The sequence below is a fragment of the Macaca thibetana genome, chromosome 3 (assembly GCF_024542745.1).
Source record: "Macaca thibetana thibetana isolate TM-01 chromosome 3, ASM2454274v1, whole genome shotgun sequence".
Classification (NCBI taxonomy): Eukaryota; Metazoa; Chordata; class Mammalia; order Primates; family Cercopithecidae; genus Macaca; species Macaca thibetana.
Window position 1 is genome coordinate 174,363,501 of NC_065580.1, and position 24,707 is coordinate 174,388,207.

Sequence of the window (24,707 nt, forward strand, 5' to 3'; positions counted from 1 at the left end):
TCATAATGAGCTCTTTCTTTAAATGTTTTATGTAAGTTTGGTTCTTCTTTTTCTGTTTTCTTCCCATTATGCTCATCCATTTAACTTAATCTAGGCCAAGTAATTTTTAATAGTTCTTGTTAAAAAGAGATTAGTAAGGCAGAGAACGGCTCTGCTGCAATCAAAGTAAGTACTTTTTCCTGGTCCTACTTAACATCTCTTAGGAAAGTAACTGAATGATAATTTGACCTTACGGAAATAGCTCCAGATACAGTATTGTAAAATGTGTCTTACAACGGTTATAATGTTTATTCCTATTAGAGTATTTTGAATAAATGTACCAAAGTTTGGCACCAAATTAACATGGCTACCATTTTTGTTGTCTCATGTAACTGAAACTACTAACTCATATTTTATCCTTTTTAATATGATACCAGAAATTCTACCAAAATCATTTATGGTATTATACATCAACAGTTCACTTGTGATATTGTATCTGAGTACACCTGGGTTTGCTTTTTCTAGTTTAATTTTTGTTCCTTAAAATTTATCAAAATTGTATCAAAAAGGGTATAGATAGCAAATGCACATGGGAAATAACACTTAAAATTAAATATCACCAGGAGAAATTCAAATTAAAACAATAATTTAAATCTATATATTTGTCCATATCTTTACAGATTGATGGATCTCAGGAAAGATTTCCAGCTCTGAAAAAGGAACCTAACCGCATTAACAATGTTGGAAAGAAACTCAAACTGGTTAGTGAAAAAGGTGCTGATCTAAGTAATACTGGAAATGAGTTGAGTCTTTAAAACACATTGCAAAAGGAACTGTATGTGACACTGTACTGTAGTTTAAAAAGTTCTCATGGTGGTACAGGTTGACAATTCTTATACCAAGACAGATTTATGATGAGATTTTAAAAATAAAATAAATGAATGGTTGGTAGATGGATTCAAAATTCTCAGTGTTGGAGTGGAAAATTATAGACAAACCAGGAGAAAATGCTGGAATGACCCATGTAGTAATAGAATAAATTTGGAAGCATCAGAATATACTCCTGTTTAGCTTGATATACACATAGATTTGTATGTGTTTGTGAGTGTGCATGTGTATAGAAATAGATACAACTTTACTGACATAAATATATCTGCTTAAAAAGGCACACAACACCATCTCAGCTAAGTTTTCCAGGTTAATATCAATGCGGATTAAATCATACTGATAAAACACAGCCTTGTGATATGATGAAAATGATGCTTTTCCTCCATGACGTTCCACTCCAAAAGACAGAAACCAAATCTAATAATGAGAAAAGATCATGAAAACTCTCATTCTACAAAATGTCTGACTAGTCCCCCCTAAAACTATCAGTCAAAAATAAGAAAAGTTTGCAAAACTGCTCCAGTCAAGAGGCAGAGACATCTAGAGGGACATAACAAGTAGAAGCAATGTGTGTCTTAATTATCTTGGGCTGCTATAACAAAGTACCGTAGACTAAGTCTCCTACAAACAAGAAAAAATGATCAGTTCTGGAGGCTGGGGAGTCCAAGATCAGTGTGCTAGCATGGTCAGGTGCTGGCAAGGGCCCTCTTCCAGTTTACAGGCTTTCATTGTGTCTTCACAGAAAGAGGATAAGAGAGCTCTCTGGGTTTTCTTGTATAATGGCACTAATTCCATTAATGAGGGTTCCACCCTTATAACCACATCAACTTTGAAAAGCTTCATCTTCACCTGTCCCTCCAAATTCTGTATGTTGAAATTCTGAGCTTTCCAATGTAATGGTACATGTGAGGTACATTTAGTACATTGCAAAGTGGCACTCTGTATAGAATATTGAAATAAAAAAATGTAAATATTATGGAAATTGGATTAATGTATGGACTTTGACTAATAATTGTTTTTAATTACCAAATAAATTTAAAAACTTAAACTAGAGGAGGAAAATGTGAACATATTTCCTAAAAATAGGAAATGCAAAGAATGTATATAGCATAATCTTTTAAATTTGTCATAGTGTATAACTGGTACAGCTTTTTATGCATTACTGTTATTATGCAATTTAATAGAAATTGTTGTGATAGATGGGAATGTATGACAGTGCCATCTAATAATTTTTGTCTTTTTATTTTCTTGACAAATTACAAACCCTACTACCATAACATTAGTCAAAGAGGTAGCTTAAATCATAGCAAGGCAAAGGATTTAATCCAATCCCCTTACTGAAAAAGTAGAACAATTATAGTCATACTCTTGTAAATATAGTATTTTTGTATTCTAAAACAGGTTCTAAAAATACATATTTTTAGTGCATAATAGAACAATTGAAAACTTTTACATGAAAACATACAATCCTTCTGTGGCAATTCATTTAAAAAATTAAAAGTTCTACAGATTTGTTTTAGAAAGAAAGATACTGCTTGTTTCCAAGGCACTGTAATTTACATGTTTAATTCACTGTGGATCAATAAGGATTTATAAAGTGAAAATCAATACCATTAGCAATTTATGTTTCAAAGGATGTTAGATTTTTCATGGAACTATTGGAAAAGCTGGATTCACATTTTGTCAGATAAACACTTTTTTTTTAACCAGTGAAGATAAGCCATGACAAGTAATAATACAAATAAAATAATGCATAGTAAATCAAGCACAGGTAACCATATATATACATACACATACATATATTTATATACACAGTTTATATATAGAGTTCATTACTTGATATTATATATATATCATATATATATATGCCTGAAGTAGTGAAGTATAATGACATATACGAAGCTGCTACATGATTATTGTATTCTTACTGAAGGTATGTATGTGGTTAGCAATGCCATATATAAGTTCAATTTTAACAAGCATAATAAGTAATTCGAATCACAATTATGCATGATCATATTCAATGTCATATGAGAAAACCATACTGTCATAAAAATAAACTGAGAATAAAGTACCTAAAACAAAATCTCTCGCTTTTCTCATCCTTGATTTTTATTTGTTTTAATAGATATGCTTAAATATCAGCAATAGCATCAACTAATACTAGAGTGGCTAAAGATGTAATCTAATTTTTTCCTATAGATTGCTCAAATATACCTCTTATTTGTTAGACCTATTACACTGTACCCATTTTTAAAATGACTTTACAATTACTCATCTAGATAATAACAATTTCACACTGACAAAGTTAAAAATACATTTATTTATTAGCCATACTTTATCTTCTCTGCTGAATGTGTAAAGTCCTTTAAGAGTTTGCATGTTTAATTTGTTCATAGTTTTAATAAAATACTGAATATAGAATTTTTAGGTTCATTTTGGTCAAAAGGAGAAATACTTTATACTTCTCCATCTAGATCCACGTATAGTTGTGCTGTCAATTAAGGGCCTTCTGGTGCACATGAATCTAAAAATGAATACAATGAAGAAAATAAATAGTCCAATTTCAGAGCTAGTATAGGTCCAAAGAAGGTTTTCTCTAATCTCTCTGATAGTTATTAAATCATTTTCTAAGTAATTGAATATAGTAAATAGATTTTGCAAGTTAACCCCTATACAGATAATCACAAGTATAAAGAGAGAAAGTACTTGACAATGCAAGAGCTACCTCAAAATATGCATGGGTCAGGCATAGTGGCTCACACTTGTAATCCCAGAGGGCTGGGATTTCCTTTTTTTTTTTCTGAGATGGAGTCTCGCTCAGTCGCCCAGGCTGGAGTGCAGTGGTGCAATCTCGGCTCACTGCAAGCTCTGCCTCCTGGGTTCACACTATTCTCCTGTCTCAGCCTCCCCCCAGTAACTGGGACTACACGCTCCCACCACCACGCCCGGCTACTTTTTTTCGTATTTTTAATAGAGACGGGGTTTCACCATGTTAGCCAGGATGGTCTCGATCTCCTGACCTCGTGATTCTCCCGCCGCCTCAGCCTCCCAAAGTGCTGGGATCACACGCATGAGCCACCACGCCCGGCCACAAACTGGCAGATTTCTTTAGCCCAGGATTTTAAGACCAGCCTGAGCAACATGGCAAAACCCCATTTCTACAAATACAAAAATGTTTAGCTGTACATGGTGGTGTGCACCTCTAGTTCCAGCTACTTGGGAGGATTGCTTGAGCCCAGGGAGGTCAAGGCTGCAGTTAGCTGTGATTATACCACCACCACATTTCAGTCTGGGTGACAGACCCAGACCCTCCCTCTCTCTCTCTCTCTCTATATATATATATATGTGTGTGTGTGTGTGTGTGTGTGTATACAGACACACACACTTATGGCAAAAACCTGCTCACATTAAACAAATTTAATTGCTACATTCAATTATTAAGAAATTAATCTAGCTATTATGTAATCACATTCTAATTTGTTCTGCTTTAGTCCTACTCTGTAAGAAGCAGGAATATAATTTGATGTGCTGGGGATGAGTCAAATATCATGTCCCATATCCTTGTGGATAAAAGGCCAGTGAAAGCTACCCTCTGTAAGTTTCGTCAACTGCAAGTGAGTAACAGTGACTCTTGGGGCTTTCTCATGTCTTCTTTGCTCAAGAGCTTTCCTCAATTTGGATTACTAAAATGATTCAAGGTCAATGAATAACATGCCAGTAACCTAGCAAATGTGAGTTCTGCCTTAAAGATAAACACAAACAAAACAGAAGCTATGTACAAAGAGATAACAATGGAACTGAGGTGACTATTACCATTTTCTTTCAGGCAAAGGAATAAGTACCTATAGCAGTAACAGATAATACAATATAAGAGCTACCTCAAAATACAGGGTAAAAGTGGCTCACACTGCAGAGGGCTGGGATTTCCTTTTTTTTTTTTCTGAGATGGATTTGATTTGCATGGTGCTTCACTGCATAAATCAGTCTCTTAACTGGGACTTCCCACCACCACGACATTTCAATAGAAAGTTTCACCATGTTAGCAATCTACGGAACTGAAGGCTGGGAAAAGCACCACGACAAACTTTTCAAATTTTAAGAATGTGGTTGGCAAAACCCCATTTCTACAAATACAAAAATACTGTACAGGAACTAAGTGAGATACAGAACATATCAAGTCTCAAACCAGTCAAGAAAATGCTCTAAGAATTTGATTTATTGCTTTATAAATCAGAGTCTTCTGTTGACATCAGAAAGCTGAGGAAAAGCAGACATTTCAAAAGAATATCACTATTGTTCCAGACATATCAAGTAAACCTCAAGTCAGAAGCTGAGGTTATCACTATTGTTCCTAGACATTCAGTAATGTCAGACACCTCTTTTATTCTGAGTACTTTCTCTCAGAACAGTGAGAGTCAATCTCAAGTGAGCTACTGTTGACTTTTAACCTCCAACTGCCTCTGTGCTTTTGTGTTACTTTCTCAACAATTAAATATCACATGAAATATCCATTCCCCAAGTCTTAGATACCTGCCTACAGCTTAAATACTAGAGAGTGAGGAAAACAGATTCATCTTTTTGTTGAGCATACGTAATTAGAAGACTCACCTTCAACTAGTAAAGATGTTCAGTTATGTTTTATCTAGATATTTCTGACTGATACTACAGTTCATAATTTTGTCTACTCAATAAATCCATGCCCATTTCCTGCCATAAATACATTGAGAGAAACTGATGCTGATATAATTATCAATGCAAATGTCCTAGAAGATGTTGCAGAGAAAAGCACTTTATTCCTTTGTATGTACTGATTTCCTTCAAGGTAAATATGTCCAAACAATAATTAATTTAACCACTTATTGAACTTGCACTACAAAATTAATCCTCCAAAGCAGCTTAGTCAGCATCTTTTATTTCATCGACTGCAATATTGATCAAACTGACTATATAAACATCTCAATTTGTACCAAAATAAGGTGAGCTGTAAGGATGAGATTAGCTGTAATAAAATATTTTATGGAATATTTTATTCTTAAAAGTTTTTTTTTTCTTTTTTCCTTTTTTTAATTTTTTTGAAATAGAGTCTCACTTTGTTGTCTAGGCTGGAGTGCAGTGGTGCAATTTTGGCTCACTGTGGCCTCAAAATTCCTGGCTCAAGTGACCCTTTAACCTCAGTTTCCCAAGTAGCTGGGACTACAGGTATGCGCCACCATGCTGGGCTAAGAAGTTTTTATTGTTTGTTTTGTTTCGTTTTGTTTTTGAGACGAAGTTTTGCTCTTGTTGCCCAGGCTGGGGTACAATGGCACAATCTTGGCTCACCGCAACCTCCACCTCCCAAGTTCAAGTGATTCTCCTGCCTTAGCCTCCCGAGTAGCTGGGATTACAGGCATGCACCATCACGTCCCACTAGTTTTTGTATTTTTAGTCGAGAAGGCGTTTCTCCATGTTGGTCAGAGTGGTATTGAACTCTCGACCTCAGGTGATCCGCCTGCCTTGGCCTCCCGAAGTGCTGGGATTACAGGTCTGAGTCACCATGCCCAGCCAGGGTTTGTATTTTAATGACACTTTTGTTCAGTCACTATATGATGTTCCTTCTATCATGGTCAAAAAATTTTTCACATCATAATTAGATGTCCTGCATCAGTACTGTGAGACTAGATGATTTCTGAAAGATTCTTTGGATGTGGTACAAAACCACTTCTTTTAAACTTTAGCTGATTGGCAGTTATTCTTGATGGAGTGAACATCCTCGGGAAATTCACGAAGTGATAAAATAACATCTCTTCAAAATTTATATAAATTCAAGATGTAGGTTAAATATACCTTCTAGTCTGTAATCTATCTAATAGAGTCCAACTATAATCCTGTTGAAAAAACTTTACCAGTAATAGACAAAATGCATTTTAACATTCTTATAATAGATCAAATATATACATAAAAGTGCTTAAAACACAAATATGCATTTTATGCATTAATTATAAAACAAATAGTCATGCAACTGAGGCAAAAATCATTTCCAAAATCTTGGAAGACTGCGATATGCCTTTTTGCAATCACAATGCTCTCTTCCCTAAAGTTAACTATTCTTCTCATTTTTATGATAAACAATTCCTTGCTTTCTTTTATGTTGGTGTCATATATTGCATATGTTATTGGCTCAGATCTAAGTATGAGGTTACTCTAAATTGAGGGTATAAGTTAATGTAACTGAACTTAATACAGTGACAAGAAGGACAATACAGAAAAATTCTGTATACTGAAAAAAGTTCAGAACAAAATTCTGAAATTTGCTGCAGAATGATTTTAAGTTCAGAGATCTACTTGGGATTTTAAAGAAAATTACTCATAGGGAAAGTAAAAAGCAGAATATTTTGTTTTATTCTTCCTACTCTCAATTGTTAGGAATTGAGAGAACATTTGTTTTTTCTTTGTTTCCTTGATTTTGAATATTTGTTTTGTGCTACATTTTAAACAAAATACTAACTGTAGAGTTAGTACTAATGTTTTAAGCCATATTTTATCCAAAATAGATGAAATGTTCATGAGATAGAGATGGAATGGGCAATTCATAAAATCTGTTAAAGGAGAAGAGATCTAAAAGCTTGTATTTCACACACACTCAAATATTGCTTAAACTTTCAGCAGTTAAATGTAGTTTATCTCTCACATTTTATTTACTGGTTTTGGCCTTCATTTCAAACTGAGAAATCCATTGGATTTCAGTGCCTGATCAAGTAGCCTGAGAGTAAACCTTTGTCTTCCATCGGGCCAATGAGTCTGGAGAATATTTAGCCATGTTTTCTATGTCTTCTTCCTGTACTATTGCATAGATTCATAATGAAAATCTGCTCTTTGAAATTTCTATTTGGACTTTGATGTATTTAACTTTCTTATTTGTTGTCCTCATACTGAAACCAGACTTCTTGCTCTTTTGCTTAATTTCAAGGCAGTGTGACAAACTCGGATTTATGACTTTAATCCAATTGCACAGAAATTGAGATGTCACATTTCAGCCACATTGAAAATTGAATAAATAAAAGCATTTGTTTGTTTAGCCCTTTAGCTTCACCACCTGATAGACTTTTAAAGTGGCTACTTTAAGGGATATGTAAGCTTTATAGAATCTTGCCAGAAGTAATTACAAAGCAATTGAAATTCAGCAATATAGATTTGTAACAAAACTGGTTCTCCTCTTTCTCGTCTTTGAAGGACAAAAAACCAAAATGGTACAGCCAAACCAAGGGAAATAAATACCATAGTACATAATGCTTTCTAACATTTTAAGTAAACTAAATGCCAAATCCTCTTTAAAACCTATGGCTTGGCTTTGTTGAACCAAGGGTCTCTCCCCAGGTCAACTTGGCTTTCTTCCCAAAGAGCATCATGCAAGCATTAGGATCTATGTAGAATGTCTGACTTTCTACACTTTGATTAGGTACTTTCTATTTCTCTGCCTAAATCAAGATGACCTATCCTTTCTGCTAAAAAGAAAGTGGCCTCTCTGACAACTTAGGTCAAATTACAGTAAATGTCCTCTTTTTAAATCAGACCCTATTTAGTATTTGTGAGAGTTCAGTTGGGGTTTAGATATTAATATGGGACATGAATTCATTGGAGATCTCTGTGTTTCATATATTTCAATATGTAAAAGTTAAATCAAGCTCACAACTGCTCACATCATATTCTGTTCATCTATCTTGAAAACTATTACCTATATCCATCCATCCATCCATCCATCCATCCATCCATCCATCCATCCATCCATCTGGACACAGAGTCTTGATCTGTTGCCCAGGCTGAAGTGCAGTGGCCTGATCTCAGTGCACTGCAACCTCTGCCTCCCAGATTCAAGTGATTCTCTTGCCTTACGCTTCTGAGTAGCTGGGATTACAGGCACGTGCCACCACACCAGGCTACTATTTGTATTTTTAGTGGAGATGGGTTTCACCATGTTTGCCAGGCTGGGTCTCCAACTCCTGATCTGTTCACCTTGGCCTCCCAAAGTGCTGTAATTACAGGCCTGAAACATTGTGTCTGGCCTTGGCAACTATACCTTTGTAACGACTATAACTCTTTTCAAGTTTAGAATTTTTTAAGCCTCAAATTTCCAGGCCCATGGTTCATCTCTTTTATTCTTCTCACTTAGGAGAGGCTTAGTGTGCATCCCTGTGGATGAGCAGCCAGCCTGACAATTTGTCTCTCAGTCACTGCTCAGATCTTTAGGGTACACATTAACAGTACATTTTGCCCCTAAGAAAACTGACAGAAATAGAGGATTATGCATGCCCTGCACATGGCCTTGGGGCTGTTTACAAAAAGTTGTGTAATCATGAGTACCTGAAAAGCAGTTTAGAAGAAGGATGTTGACAGGACACATCTCCTTGGCCCCCAGGCTATAGTCATGAAGGTAAGGAATTGACAGAGGGGAGACAGAGTGAGGAGGCCTTCACTAAACTGGAACCCAGCTCAAGCCCTTTTCTTGCCTATTTCTAAAGACAGTACTCCACCCTATTTTCTCCCTGAAGACAAAGACTGTGTCTTCATTATCTTTATATCCAGGATTATTTGATGGTCAACAAGTTGTTTTCATTTGTTTTACTTATTATTGTTGAATAAGTTTTAAATGAGAGAAAAAAATGTAATCGTGACTAAGGCTATGTAGGTAGTGAATGTCAAAACAGTTCAAAGGCAGATTTCAAAAGTCAGAGTCTTCTGATTCTGAGGTCTTTGATCAGTTATTGTATTATTCTTTCTCATGCTGCTATGAAGAAATATCCAAGACTGGGTAATTCATAGAGAAGAGTTTTAATTTACTCTCAGTTCCACATGACTGGAGAGGCCTTAGGAGTCTTATAATCATGGTGGGAGACACCTCTTCACAGGGCAGCAGAAGAGAGAATGAATGCCAGAAGGGGAAATGCCACATGCTTATAAAACATCAGATCTTGTGAGAACTCACTCACTATCACGAGAATAGCATGAGAGAGACTGCCCCCATAATTCAATTACCCTTCCCTGGGTCTCTCCCATGACACATGAGAATTATGGGGATTTGAATTCAAGATGAGATTTGAGGGGGGACACAAAGCCCAACCATATCAGTTATTGTATCACACTGATGATTCCTTCACACTAAAACATAAATATCAGTGTCATTAAGCAACCAGAAGCCTGATATGGTATGGGACCCCAGCTAAAGGGAAGGTTAAAGTAGCAATCAACAGTGAGGAATAATTGTATGGAGAAAGTCTAATTGGAACAGTGTCTTCCAAGTTTGAGTATGATTTAGGTAGGTATACAGAAGACATTCTAAATGGAGAGAAAGACAACAACTGGGTTCTTAATTTATTTATCTCATTTATCCATAATATAGAAAATATATCTACTGAAAGTAAATGTAATCTCAGAACAAAATGAGCCAATTTTTAATAGTGATAATAAAAATAAGTTATGAAATTTTGTTTAATTGTTTGTATCTTCACAACTTTCTCAACCATCAGGACACATCTAAATGGAAAAGTCTACAAATTACTTTGAAGACAAAATCTAAAGTGAGCTTTTTAAAATCAGTATGTTTAAAACCTATTTCCCTCAAAAATAAATATTAAACCAAGATTCAATCTAGCAAAATAAATCCTTGGAGATCTCCTCTTTATGTTAAGAAACATATTTACAGTGGCTATATATAAATTCATTAGGGTTAAATATTCTCTCTGCCTCTGTCTTCTCTCTCTCTCTCTCTCTGTCAATCTTTCTATTATTTTCCCATTTACCTGGATGAAAGCCACAAGCAAGTAATAGTGCCAATCACAGAAAAACACATTTTTCAAATAATTGTGAAAAATATCATTTCTGTAGAGACAGGGTTTCCACGGAAGTATTTAAGGGAACAGTGTTTAATGTGGGGAAAAAGAGAATGACTCTTTTCCCTGGTGATAACAAGTCCTATTTCTCCCAATTTACAGCAGCAGGGGAGGGAAAGGTGTACCTAAAATGCAAAGAAACTATCCAGGTGCAGAGTGTGCATGGAAAAGGTTAGCTGGAAGTGGCTGAGTAATTACAGTAATTCCGGACATGTAAATATATCCTGTGGACCAAAGAAACAGAAATATGTTATAATAGAAATGGAGCAATTAAGAAAATATGGCTTTAGGTCAAATCACAGTACACATTCCAACCAGAGGACTTTACTCACAGGACAAAACCAAGGATAATGTGCTCATTTAAGAAACAACTTTTTAACAATATTACAAAGTTGGGTATACACTAAAGCCAATCTGAGGTGAAAAAATGGTATCATACTCCATTCCAAGAAGGTCTTTTTTTAAACAAGTGTCAAATTATGCCAATTGATGCATATTTGTTTAATTCTTTGGGAGAAAGTAATAAACCACGAAGGCAGACAGAATAAACTTCAGAAACAAGGGAATAAACTGAAAGAGCATGTCATTTCATGAGCACTGCTCTGTACTGTCTGACAATTAATAAGCTACTTTTGCAAAGTTAATGTGAAGATGGAAAGGTAAATGGACAATTAGGCTGGTTGCTGTTCTAGACGTCTTTTAGTTCTGTGCCTAATTCTGAAGGTTAATGGCTAGTATCAGCACACATTTGATTTTAATTTAAAAAAAACAGGCAATTTAAATCCAATACATTCTCTAATATGCATTCTCTAGAAATATTTCTGCTTAATATGGCTATGTAAAGTGTGTTAAAGTAATTGTATAAGTTTAACTTTTTTTCCAAATCAAAGCTTAATAAAGCCTCTAGGTAACACACATAAGGATTTCTTCCCATACAAAATGATAGGTAAAATTCTTCCCAGAGCACTGTACTAGGGTTCTGAAAACATGGATAATGATCAAACCTGTATCAAGACTTCTGGAACAGTACACAAAGGGGAAACTCATATAAACCAACAGTCACCAAGAGATGTTCAGGATTCTTTTCGCTCCATCACCCTGGGGAGATGGGGTGATGTACACCCCACTGTTTATATATACAGTCATATCGCAAGGTAAGCCCTCTGAATCAGGTTGAATCAAGGAGTAAGACAACAATCACTAGGCTGTGGGACACTTGAGCTGCAAGATTAACAAAGCACTGGTCTCCTGACTGGTGGGTTTAGTGTCTAGATATAACAGCAATATGACATGGTAGAAGCTACACACCACCTTCTTTTACCAGTTCACTATCTGTGGTTAAGGAAGCATCTACTCTTCTCCTGGAATAATCAGTGTATTTATGCCCAATCCTAGAGTTGGACTAGAAGAGAATATTGTAAGTAGTGAGCATTTGGACAATTTCCACGAAGTCGTGCAAGACAAGACATTTGCTAAAAGTACAGTCTGTAGATTTTCAATATAGAACAAGTAGACCCTTATTCTCATTTGGTAATTATCACCATCAGCACTTGTGATGTTACAACTCACACTGTATAGTAATGATGATGTTGGAAAAAATGCAAAAAATGTCAAGCATATGGTTATTTCCTTGAAGGAACATCCAATATTGTATAAAAATAAAAATATAAAGAAAAAATATATTGACAATAACTATTGGGGGCATGACAATAGAAAAAGGAAGCCACCCAAATCTCATCTTAAATTGTAACTCCTGTCATCCTCACGTGGCAGAGGAGGGACCTAGTGGGAGGCAACTGAATTATTACCCTCATGATGTTCTCATGATAGTAACAATATTCTCATGATAGTAAGTTCTCATGAAATCTAATGGTTTTATAAGGGGCTTTGCTCCCTTTTCTCGGCACTTCTCCTTCCAGTCGCTGTGAAGAAGGATGTGCTTGCTTCGCCTTCTGCCTTGATGGTAAGTTTCCTGACACCTCCCCAGCTATGATGAATTGTAAGTCAATTAAACCTCTTTCCTTCATAAATTACCCAGTGTCGGGTTTGTCTTTATTAGCAGTGTGAGAACAGACTGATACAGGAGTAAATGGTTTAACTTTTACATAGTTTATATTAGGTTATGACAGAAGTATTTGCCCCACAGAAATCAACAAATCCCTGAAATGAGGGCTTTTCCCTCACCCTCAAGAGGACTAATCATTAAAAATTTAACAACACATTCATGACTATAAATCAGAGAGGGAATAGTTTTCAATTGATTATGAAATTCATCAGTTCCTCCTTAATTCTCAATCTTTATTATAGAATTTAGGATGTTTATTTAAATGACCTGTACATTTCATGAGAATGTGGAGTAATTAGGATTCATTTAACAGGTCTAGGATATTATTACATTAAAATTTATGTGTATCCCAAACTGTAGGATAATGTATGTTGTGTGCATAAAATGGAAGAACAGGTAATAAATTTCTTCATTTTCACACACTTAATTAAAATAATTATGATTTTCACATGGATAAATATTATTTTTAAGCACAATGAAATTTTTGATGTTCTTTGTGATGTACTTTCCAGCCAAGACAAAGTTGAGAAATTTGTAAGAGATCAAATATTGCTTTCAATTTAATTGATTTTGGGGACTGTCCTTGAAATTTCTTGATATTGCCAACCCACACATGAGGGTAAGTTTTATATCATCATAGCATGTAATTCTACAATTCCACTAGACATTCTAGAGTGAGAGTAACAGCCTTCCTACAGATGGTGTTGTTGCCAGTCTTGCCAAGCAAAGCTTCCACTGACTTAGCACAGATGCTGAACGATGAGGCTACAGTTGTCAACTTCTGGTATCCTCAGCTCAGCAGGGCAGAATTTAAGGCAGGCAGAGTTAGAAATCTGCTTGACTTACTGTGGTGCAGGTCTCTCAAATGTGAAAGGTGTCCAAGTATTTTAATGGTCCATGATTTCCTTAAAATGACTTTTAGAATTTTATGTCTAATTTTGACAAATTTCCCAACGTTATTTTATAAATATTTTGTAATGCTAAGTATATTGTCTAATTAATAGTCACTGTTTTTATATTTTGAACAAAATTGTAATCTGGGTACTTACTGAAGAAAACATACTATTTTGTATGTCAATTATCATAAAATGAGAGGCAATAACATTTTTGTGTATGACCCATTAATGCTTTATGATGTGTTACTGATTTATATTAAGATTTACACAAAAATGAACAGAGAGAAATTTGATAACATTCATTGAAAGATATTATTTGAGTCTAATTCTTTAAAGCACATACTATTAATTGCTCCATTTACAAAAAGGACTTTAATGACAAAAATGTCACCACAGAGGGAACATACATAAAAACATTTCTTCTACAGATTCGTAATTGTGCTTTCTGCAGTTTCAAGACGAAGGTCTTAGTTCCCCATCAGTTTTTTCCACTTACTTTCAGAATCAGCTTTAATAAATCTTTATGGACCAATATATTGTGAACTTAATGTTCTATTGTCACAGAGGATTATGTGAAAGCTTATTATATATCCATGTTTTCTGTGACAGTTCAGTATATGCTTGATTTCCTGATTTCTTGGCACAATAATAAATAGCCATTCTTTTACTCTCATCCTGTTTTCTTTGATAAATTACAAGACTATCCCATATAGAAGGAGCCTCAGCAAGTGTTTTTTCATTTAAGGTGGTTGTAGTATATTTCAGATATTTCTTTCCTCATCCAAGATCTCAGTCAGGAGCTTCCAAGTGAAGGCTCAGAAACGCCTGAAGGACCATATATATTTATTTATTTAATAGTAAATAATGATAAGACAAAAATTATTATTATGTATGCAAATAATGTATTAGTCCGTTCTCACACTGCTTTGAAGAAGTACCCAAGACTGGGTAATTCAAAAAGAAAAGAGGTTGTATTGACTCTCAGTGCCACATTGCTGGGGAGGCCTCAGGAAACTTACAATCATGGTGGAAGGCACCTCTTTACAGGGTGGCAGGAGAGAAAATGAGTACTCAGAAAAGGGGGAAAAGGCCCTTATAAAACCATCAATTCTCTTGAGAAGTCACTCAGTATCACGAGAAGAGCGTAAGGGTAACTGCCCCTATGATTTAATTACCTTTCACTGCGTCCCTCCCACTATTAGGCACTATTGTAACTACAATTAAAGATGATGTTTGGGTGGGGATAAAGCCAAACTACATCAAATAGCAAGTTATGATAGTCTTTTAAAAGTTTTAAAAATAATTTCAAACAGAAACAGTCAGGACAGTCTAAAAACATGCTGTTATAGTATTAAAATACACAAACACATTGTGTCTTTAAAACTGAATTATGAACGTTTCTTGGTTGTTGATTTTATATACAGGATTTCAAACCTCATGCATAATTGCAGAAATACTTAAAGCAATTTTGACGCTTGTACATTGATTTAATTTATATGCTATAATTGTTAATTTTTATTATTTAAAATTATTTGTTCCAGATACTGAATTTTAACAATTTCAATTCCCATTTGCATTGGCATTAAAGAAGCTAATCTTCCCATCGCTCTGCAATGTCCCAATCACTTGTAAGTTTTCAGTTAATTTCTTCTTCCAATATTTTGCCTACTTAAATCCTGGTTGCTTTACAGGTCTGATTGTCAATTTGTCTTTCTAGCTCGTTAATATTGTAAAAGCAGCTCCCTCCTATGTGCAATCCTTTGTGTGGATGTTCAGTGGTTTTTCCACCAAGTTTGGAGAAGATTCAAGAGAAAATGAGGCCAATAAAATCAATTCTTTACTCTGAAGCTTCCTACTCATCAGCAACTTGGCCCCTCAGTCTCTGGTTACCTGGGCGGCTATCTTATTTTTAAAGAGAGACTATTCTTGAATTTTCATCTGCATTTTTAGTTGTTCTTGATCTGCTGTAAGTTACTTCATCTTATTCAAAATCAGAACCTAAAGCATTTATTCAGTGAAGAAATTATCTTTTCTTCAGAAGCAAAAATGTGGAATTTACAACGAAACCTCTTCAGAGAATATAAGGAATAATTTTCTCAGTTAAATTGAAAAAAAATTGGAATGTGTACATCATTGAACTATTTTAATCGTTGTAGTATAAATTTTGACAGTATTTTATTGCACACTGTTTTCTAATCTAGTAAGTTTAATATCTAAATCAGGTATATTTAATTAAGAATATTAGAAATATAAGCTACAAATCTAATTTTCTAATTTAGTATGGTCAAAAAATAAAATGTTCTGTTTAATATTTCTTCAAATTGGTTTAATACATTGATGCTATGTAAATTACCTTTCAACAAAATGAAAAACATGCTTAAATAATTGAAAAAATACTGTATGTGTTTCTAGACAATGAATCGTCCATTTATTTTATTTATTTATTTTTTTGCTAAATCAAATTGTGGTTTAATCATTAGATTATGTTTTCAAACACAATAGCATTACTTTCATAATTCTTCAACAAAATGCATTTATGATGCTTTTGGTATGTAGTATGGCCCTTTCAAAATGCTTGTGTATGCCTGTAAATACTTAGTCCCTTTGTTTTTATGCTCCTGAGGAGCAGACAATATATTTTTTAGTTGCTGCTTAGCAGTTAACATAATGTTTGGCAAATAAGTTTCAGAAAGTATGTTTTTAGAAAAACCATTGATGACATATTTCAATTCTTGATTCTCATTAGACAATTATTGATTTCTCAAAAAAGTCCTTTATCATCAGTGTAATATTTTATAACCATATTAATCTTATGTGTTATTAGAATTTGCCTCTTTGAAGTGTTTTATGATATATTACATATTTATATGCTTGTTTTAATTTGTTTACATTATAAATATGCTTTGATATATATATAAGCTATATCAAATAAGTTATTATATTTAGAAGCATCTTATAATAAGAATTATATAACTGGAAAGGTGTCCCATAAGTTGACAAGAAAACATATGAAGACTGAAATTTGTCTCAGGTTTTGAAGTTCCAGTGTATATTAAATATACTGATATTTCAACATTATATTATATTTAGTAATATACATTTTTAAAGCAGATATTACTTCTGTATATATGAAAAATCATTTTTGAATTAGAGGAAAAAATCATTATGTGTTAACAAATGAGTTTAACACTATACTATGTATCAAATGAAATGAAAATATTTGTGCAAGGATTAAAAAGATGTTTAACCTTATTTTCTTGTTTTCCAAAAACAAGAAAACATTGATTTATTATTCATTGCTCTAGTGTTTCTTTTATAGGGATCAATTATGTGTGTTTTATTTTAAGTGTTAAAAAATAAGATATTTTGATTCCTCCATCTCAAAAGGTATAATTTTATATAACTATCAAGTATACATGCAGCTTACAGTGTAGAATAAACCAAACAATTCCCTGTCACAAAATGTGTTGAATTTTACATTCTTAAATTATCTTCTGAGGAAACACAACATTGAATAAATAAGGAAAATATATAAAGGAAAATCAAATATTAGCAAAAAACACATTATTTATTTCATAATTTAACAATAGTAATTAAGATTTAATATTGAATGTGTGAGAATTTAGGTGTCAATATGTCATTACCCTAATTAAATTTTCTTCAGCAGTTTTTGTTCATTTTTAAAATGACACATGTGCACAGTGTAAGATTTTTCCAAATTTGTATGATAAATTAGTAAATCAGCGTAAAAATAAGACTTTATTATGAAAATCATTACATGAAATGTCTTATGTCCTTCATCAACTTCTGTTACGAGCTTTGTCTTTTTGCACTTAAAATCATTACCATTAATATTTGTATGTACAAATTTAGGTCCAGAATTGTGCACCAACATATTTTATAACAATTTTTTTTATTCAAACAAGGTAACCTTTTCGGTATAGTACATTTATTATACTGGCTGATGCAATTTCAAGTTCATTACTTATTTTGTTAACAGCTGGAAGTAAGTGATGCAACAAGAGTGTTTTCAAGTAAGTTGTTCAAAATTTTATACAAGTATTATGTATGTTTCAGAATAAATTTGTGTTAAAAATATAAATCAACTCAAGAAATGCTTAAAGATATTGACACTAAGGCCACAGAAGGCATTCATGATTTGAATACAAAATGTATTTCCTGAAAAGTTATTTCAATATGCAAACTTTGCATGTTTTAAGATATTTTGTATATCGACCTTTCTGTTAAAATATAATGTTTATCAGCATTTTAAAAACAATGTGAAACATAAAAATGCCGATCTTTATTTACAGTTTTTGCAATTAGAGAGCTAATAATTTTTAAAATTATTATGTTAATGTTTTATATTCTAATTAAGAAGCCATGTGGCTGCTATTATGAGATATGTTTATGAAATGGCTTCATAATTAATTTTATATTACATAGAAACAGCTTTCTTCAAAATCTTTATTCAGCTTTGTCAAAAGCTTCTTTTATATTTATTTGTTATGTATCAATTTTATTGAAATTAGAATGGCAATCTCTTTTTATATATTTCACTTTAAATGCTATATTCAGTGGCAGTATGGTTGTAATGTGAAGACTTCATAGTAATATACCTTTATGAGAAAACCAGACAAGTTACCTTGGAAATATTTGCCTTGTGTTTTGGCTACTCTTAAATTTATAAAAATTTCACTGTATGAATAAGCAAATATAAGTGTTGGAGGTAGGAAAATGGCAAACTAGAGCAGAAGAGATCTTGTGATGCTTCAAACATCCCACCAAAACAGCTTTACATAAATTTTGAAGACAAAATAAACATTCTAAAATTTATTTATTCATTTTTTTGTTCTCCTTCAGGTCAAACATCAAAGTGTGGCTCTATGCACCTACATATGAGGATGGTGTCTGTTAATAGTAATGATAATCTCTTGTGTATCTCATAGGAAATCATACCGTTGGACACTTACAAAGTGCAAGCACTATCTTTGAAAAGAAAGGCACGTAATTACTTGAATATTATCATTTACTGAAGGATTGAAAAATATTTAAACTGCAGTAGTGTCCTTCAGATTCAAATTATGGCCAAAGTTCTCTTACATGAACTTAACCGTTTAGAGAATGTGAAATGAGTACATATTTAATACTTTGACCCTTTTATTCAGTTTGTTTGTTTTGATACCAGGAGTCAAAACAGTCATCACTCTGGGTCTTCAGAAGAAAAAGTTAATCCCTTCCCACTGAGAAGGACCTCCGTTAACTTACCTTGTCATCTGGTATTCAATGTATTTTCATTTTTGTCTAGTGGAGTACTGCATGCATAGCACTAAAGTCATCATCAGTTATATACGTTTGTTCCTGCTTTCTGATTGGCACACATTTCCATGCCTATGTATTGAGGAGAATGTACTTATGAAATATAAAATCATAAAACTCAAAATAAATGAAAGAGTTTAAATGGTGAGAAAAAAAAAAAACAACTTACACAAAACTGAAGATCATATAACTTCAAGCCCTAAAGTCTACTTAAGCTTTTTTAATGTGCAACTATAGAATGTTTCTACATTTTGAAAATAACATTAGAGGTATAGAAATCAATATACTTAACGTAGTTAGTTATACTAAACATGCCATCATTAATGATCAATGTTTTCAAATGATCTGTCGTTAGATGTGAATAATATTAACTATCAAAGAGATGACTAAAATGACAACGTAGCATCTATAAAAAGTAATAAAATAGTAATAGTAATGGGCTTTCAAAATATAAAACATGTTTTAAAAAGACAAAGAAGAAAAATCAGAAAAATACAAACCCACAAAACAGGAAAAAGAAAATTTGTGTATGTGTTTGTGCATGAGATCAACCATGTTGATTATTGTGACGTGTGTGTATCTATATATATGAATGTATACAGCTTAAGACAGTCAGAGGAAAGGTAATTGGAATACATCAGTCATTTGAAGTAAGTTTGAAGAGTTAGTGTAAATTATTAGTTACTATCAATGCCTGTTGAAAGTTACCTTCCTAATGTTGGAAACTCATCTAATTTTATAAAGTTTTAAAACTCTGTTGAAAGGAGTAATTTATCTGAGAAAATAATTATGTGAATTTTCTGAATGTGTCAAAACCGCATCATATGGAAGACTTTTAAATCATAGGTTTGTATTCAAAATCATTATTTAGCATATACTATAAATAGGTTATGCAATAACATCTCAATGGACTTCCATTACTTGAAGATTCAAGTCTAGTTTTCAATGGAAAGTAGGTTAACTACCTTCAAATACTCTCTGATGCCAATTTGATATAGCTAAAAATCCCTACATCTTTTCTTCAGTTCCATCTATGGCTGCATCTTACAATTTTGACATTAGCACTCAGTATTCATCTACTAATGTTTAATCCAAACAGATTAGTGTGCTGTTGGTGGGAGTGTAAATTAGTGCAACCACTATGGAAAACAGTATGAAGGGATGTCCCTCCAAAAACTAAAAACAGAACTACTATAGGATCCAGCATTCCCACTGCTGGGTATGTATCCAAAAGAAAATAAATCACTGTATAAAAAGATATCTGAACCCCTATGTTTGTTGCCAGCACTGTTTACAAAAGCCAAGATATGGAATTAATCTAAGTGTCCATGAGTGGATATATAGATAAATAAATAAATAAATAAATAAAATGTGGTACATATTGTAGTACACAATGGAAAGTCATTCAGCCATAAATAATCCTATCATTTTCAAGAACAGAGATGGACTTTGAGGATATTATGTTGAGCGAAATAAGCCAGACACAGAAAGACAAATATTCACGCGATCTCATTTCTATATAGTAGCCAAAAAATTAATCTTATGGAGGTAGTAGAATGATCATTACCAGAGGCTGGAAATGGTAGTAGGGGAGGGATAAAGTGGGGTCAGTTAACAAGTACTGAGACACGATTAGATAGAATAAATAAGATTTACTGTTTAGTAGAAAAATAAGGCAGCTCTCGTTACAAATAAGTTATTGTATATTTCAATATATTAATAAATAGAGGATTGGAATTGGAATGCTCCTAACACAAAGAAATGATAACTTTTTGTGGTGATGGATATTCTAAGTCTCCTGATTTGATCATTAATCATTGTACATTTGTATCAAAATACCACATGTGACCCATAAATTTTTTCAACCACTATGTATTCATATATTTAAATATATATATAAAAGACTAGTCTACTGTCTATTGAGAAAATAAAATGCATTTTAGTGGTTTTATATTTTCACCATTGTTAAATCAGTCCCATTATTTCATCTACCTATTCATTCATCCATTCATTCATTTAGCAAGTATCTACTAAATATGAATACATCATATAACATACATTAATCATAAAACATGAATAAGATATTAAAAATTCCCTGACAGAACTCGGCCTCCTCACACCCTCTCTACCTACATACCTCAAGTCTATCTTTATTAAAGTTCTCACATGCAGTCACAACTAAAAAGACATCTCCTGTGAGTTCACTGTAAGTATAGCTTATACTTTCCATGTGTTAGGAATAAATATGAAACATATGTTTTTTTAATTGTATCTTTGTTAGATTTTGATTAAATGTCCAAGCCATTTTATTTGATCTCCCCATCCAAATCACAAGGTTATTAAGATCAAGAATTACATACCTCTTCATAGTCTAAAAACAATTATGTCATAAAATCTTACGCATAGCAAATTGTCAATGCTATGTTTTAGGCATGAATCTTAGTTGTAAGCAATATAAAATGCTCTCTTATTGAAGCATAAAACTAAATTTTTATACGAATATTGCATGGGTTAATACTTCAGTGGGTAGTTTTAGATCAAAGCTTAGAAAAGCAAAATAAACGAACCAAAAAGGACAAAGAGCTGAAGTTAAAATTCATCTCAAAAACTGCTCTGAGTACCAGAAAACATAACTGCACCAACACTCAACTCAGGAGGCGGACGTTGAGTACAAACACCAACACATAAGGTGAATCCACAATTTGGAGGAAACTCAAAGAAAGCTCTGGGAGTTTAAGCTTTATCAAGTGGGCATGCCCAGTGGCAGTGGGCAAAAAACATCAATACTGTTGCCATAGCCACTGTTACTCATATGAGTTGGATGCTGTTGCTGTAAATAATGTTTGTGCATCTTTTTTGCTGTAATTATATATACACATATATATGTGTGTATATACACGTGTGTATACATGTATATATACACGTGTGTATACATGTATATATACACGTGTGTATACATGTATATATACACGTGTGTATACATCTATATATACATATATGTATATAACAAAAGATGTGTATATGTGTGTGTATATATATGTACACACATGTGCATATATACACACATGTATATATACACATATATGTATTTATACACACATATACACACACACACACACACACACATTTTTCCGAAATGGAATCTTGCCCTGTCACCCAGGCTGGAGTGTAATGGCACGATCTCGGCTCACTGCAGCCTCCGCCTCCCAGGTTCAAGCAATTCTCCTGCCTCAGCCTCCTGAGTAGCGGAATTACAGGCATGCACCATAATGCTGGGCTAATTTTCATATTTTTAGTAGAGATGGGGTTTCACCAAGTTGGCCAGGCTGATCTCGAACTCTGGGACTTGTGATCTGCCTGCCTTGACCTCCCAAAGTTCTGGGATTATAGGCATGAGCCACCATGCCTGGCTATTGCTGTTATATTAGCTATGAATTCAGAGTATAAGGTGTTATTGCTGGCTGTCTGAGCCTTAATCCAGTTTTAACATTCTAGCTCAACGGCAACTACAAAAATTAAATCTCTATTTTTTCAATTTCTACAGTGAGAGTAGCCTCTTTCACTGGCCAAGATTCACAAGATGGAAAAATATTAAAACATAGTAAATAGATCTCAATTTAGGGATATCAAATGACAAAAGTCCCTTAGAGTCCTGGGTTATACTGACATCTTCTTTATCTTTCTTGAATATGCATTACCATAAAGAATTATCTTGGATAACCTGCAGCTAGGTGTTTCAAAGTGAAAAAATAACCATGAAAACAAGAATAACCAAAGATTATTTCTAAGAAGTTGTCTCCATTGCACGAAGATGTAAATTCTGAATTTATTTACATGACAGCCCTAAATTAAGTAAGTTATGCTTTTAAAATTTAATCCAATAAAGGCAAACATTCTCAACTTCATAAAGAACATCCACAAAAAACCTACAGTAACTTACTTAGTGGTGTGAAACCAAATGCTTTCCTGGAAAAATCAGAGATCAGAGACAGGCACAAGATGCCTCTCTCAAAATCTATTTAATATTACACTAAAAGTTCCAGCTAATGCAATAAAACAAAAAAGGAAATAAAATATATATGGATTAGGAGGGAAGAAGTTTTCTTTATTTATATATAACATTGTGTAGAAATTTCAAAGAATTAACAACAACAAGAAGAAAACCCTGACTGAAACCGGTAATAGATTATTGCAAGATAATAGATTATTGCAGGATATGTTATATACACATATTCAAAAAATAATTTATTCCACATATAACAGCTGTGAACAATTAGAGCTCAAAATTTAAAATACTATTTACAATAGCACAACTGAAAAATACACTTAGGTCTAGATATGAAAGTGTGTAAGATTTATATGAAGAAAGCTATAAAACTTCTGACAGATGTCACAGATCATCTAAATATATTCCATGTTCATGGATAATATTGTCAAGATGTCAGCTCTTTCCAACATAATGCATAAATCAACACAATCCGTATCAAAATCTTAGCAAATTATTTTGTTGATGTTAACAAACTGATTTTCAAGTTTATATGGAAAAGCCCTAACCAACATGATACTGAAGAACAGTCTGAAGACTGATACTATGCCACTTCAAGACATTCTATAAAGCACTATAATCAAGACAGTGTGCTACTGGGGACGTGTAATATGTATTACCTCAAAATAATTAAATTACCTCAAAATAACTATATGGTTTTTAGTCTTACAATAGCTTAGTTTTACATTTTTGTGGTATTAGATGTTCACATGTATCTCCACATCTCTTTTATGCAACTAAAATAAAATAAGCATCTGAACAGCTGACTAATCCATTACAGATAAGCAATAATTCATTCTTAAAAAGATCCCCCTTCCCACTGTCTTATTCTAATTTTCGAGTATTTAATTGGTCTTAGCTTTTACTAAAACTTGCACAATCTAACATTTTCAAATCATATTATGTGGACTTGTATTCTATTTATGGATAACTATGAACTTGATTATTTTCTTCTGTTTATTTCCCCTACTTTCTCCATATTCTTTTGTAGTAAATAGGTTATCTTGTTAACATAATTTCTTTTCTTGTGAGCAAGTTTTGTCAAGTAGTTTAGACTCAATCATAAAATTTCAAATTCTTATGTATTTCAAATCAATTTACTAACAGTAATGTACATTTTTAAAGAATGAATAATCTTTATTTATATTGGACAATCATCACATATGAAATAAGTCAAAGTAGAAGAGAACAAACCTAGAAAACTTCACATAGGCCATTTTTATACCTAGTGATTATTTCACTGCTGGGGGTATAAAATGCTCAGAGTGAATTTTGAGAAATAACCACATTAATCCCGTGGCTACAAAGAATAACCACTGAATAGCCTCGCCGTATTTACTAGTTGACTATGACGGTATTGATCAGAGCTATTCCAAGTTTTTACAGCTGTTAACATGATTCTTAGTACACTCAGACTCAAATCCAATGCTGCCATACCTAAAATTCTTCTGATGTTTCTGCATTTTTAATAAAAGCTAACATCAAGTGAGAATTACTAGGTGGTATAAAAAGACAATTAGAAATTATGTGAATAAAGTGATAATAAGATTCATATCTAGGACAGTGATATGGTTTTGCTGTGTCCCCACCCAAAATCTCATTTTGAATTTTAATCCCTATAATGCCAATTATCCCCACGTGTCAAGAGA

At 33.2% G+C, this 24,707-nt stretch overlaps 1 long non-coding RNA gene across 1 annotated transcript in view; it reads right to left on the reverse strand.

Annotated features, from left to right (window-relative positions):
- The window catches only part of LOC126949607 (uncharacterized), a 72,145-nt gene that overhangs the window by 38,043 nt on the left and 9,395 nt on the right, over window positions 1–24,707 (reverse strand). The window lies entirely within an intron of this gene.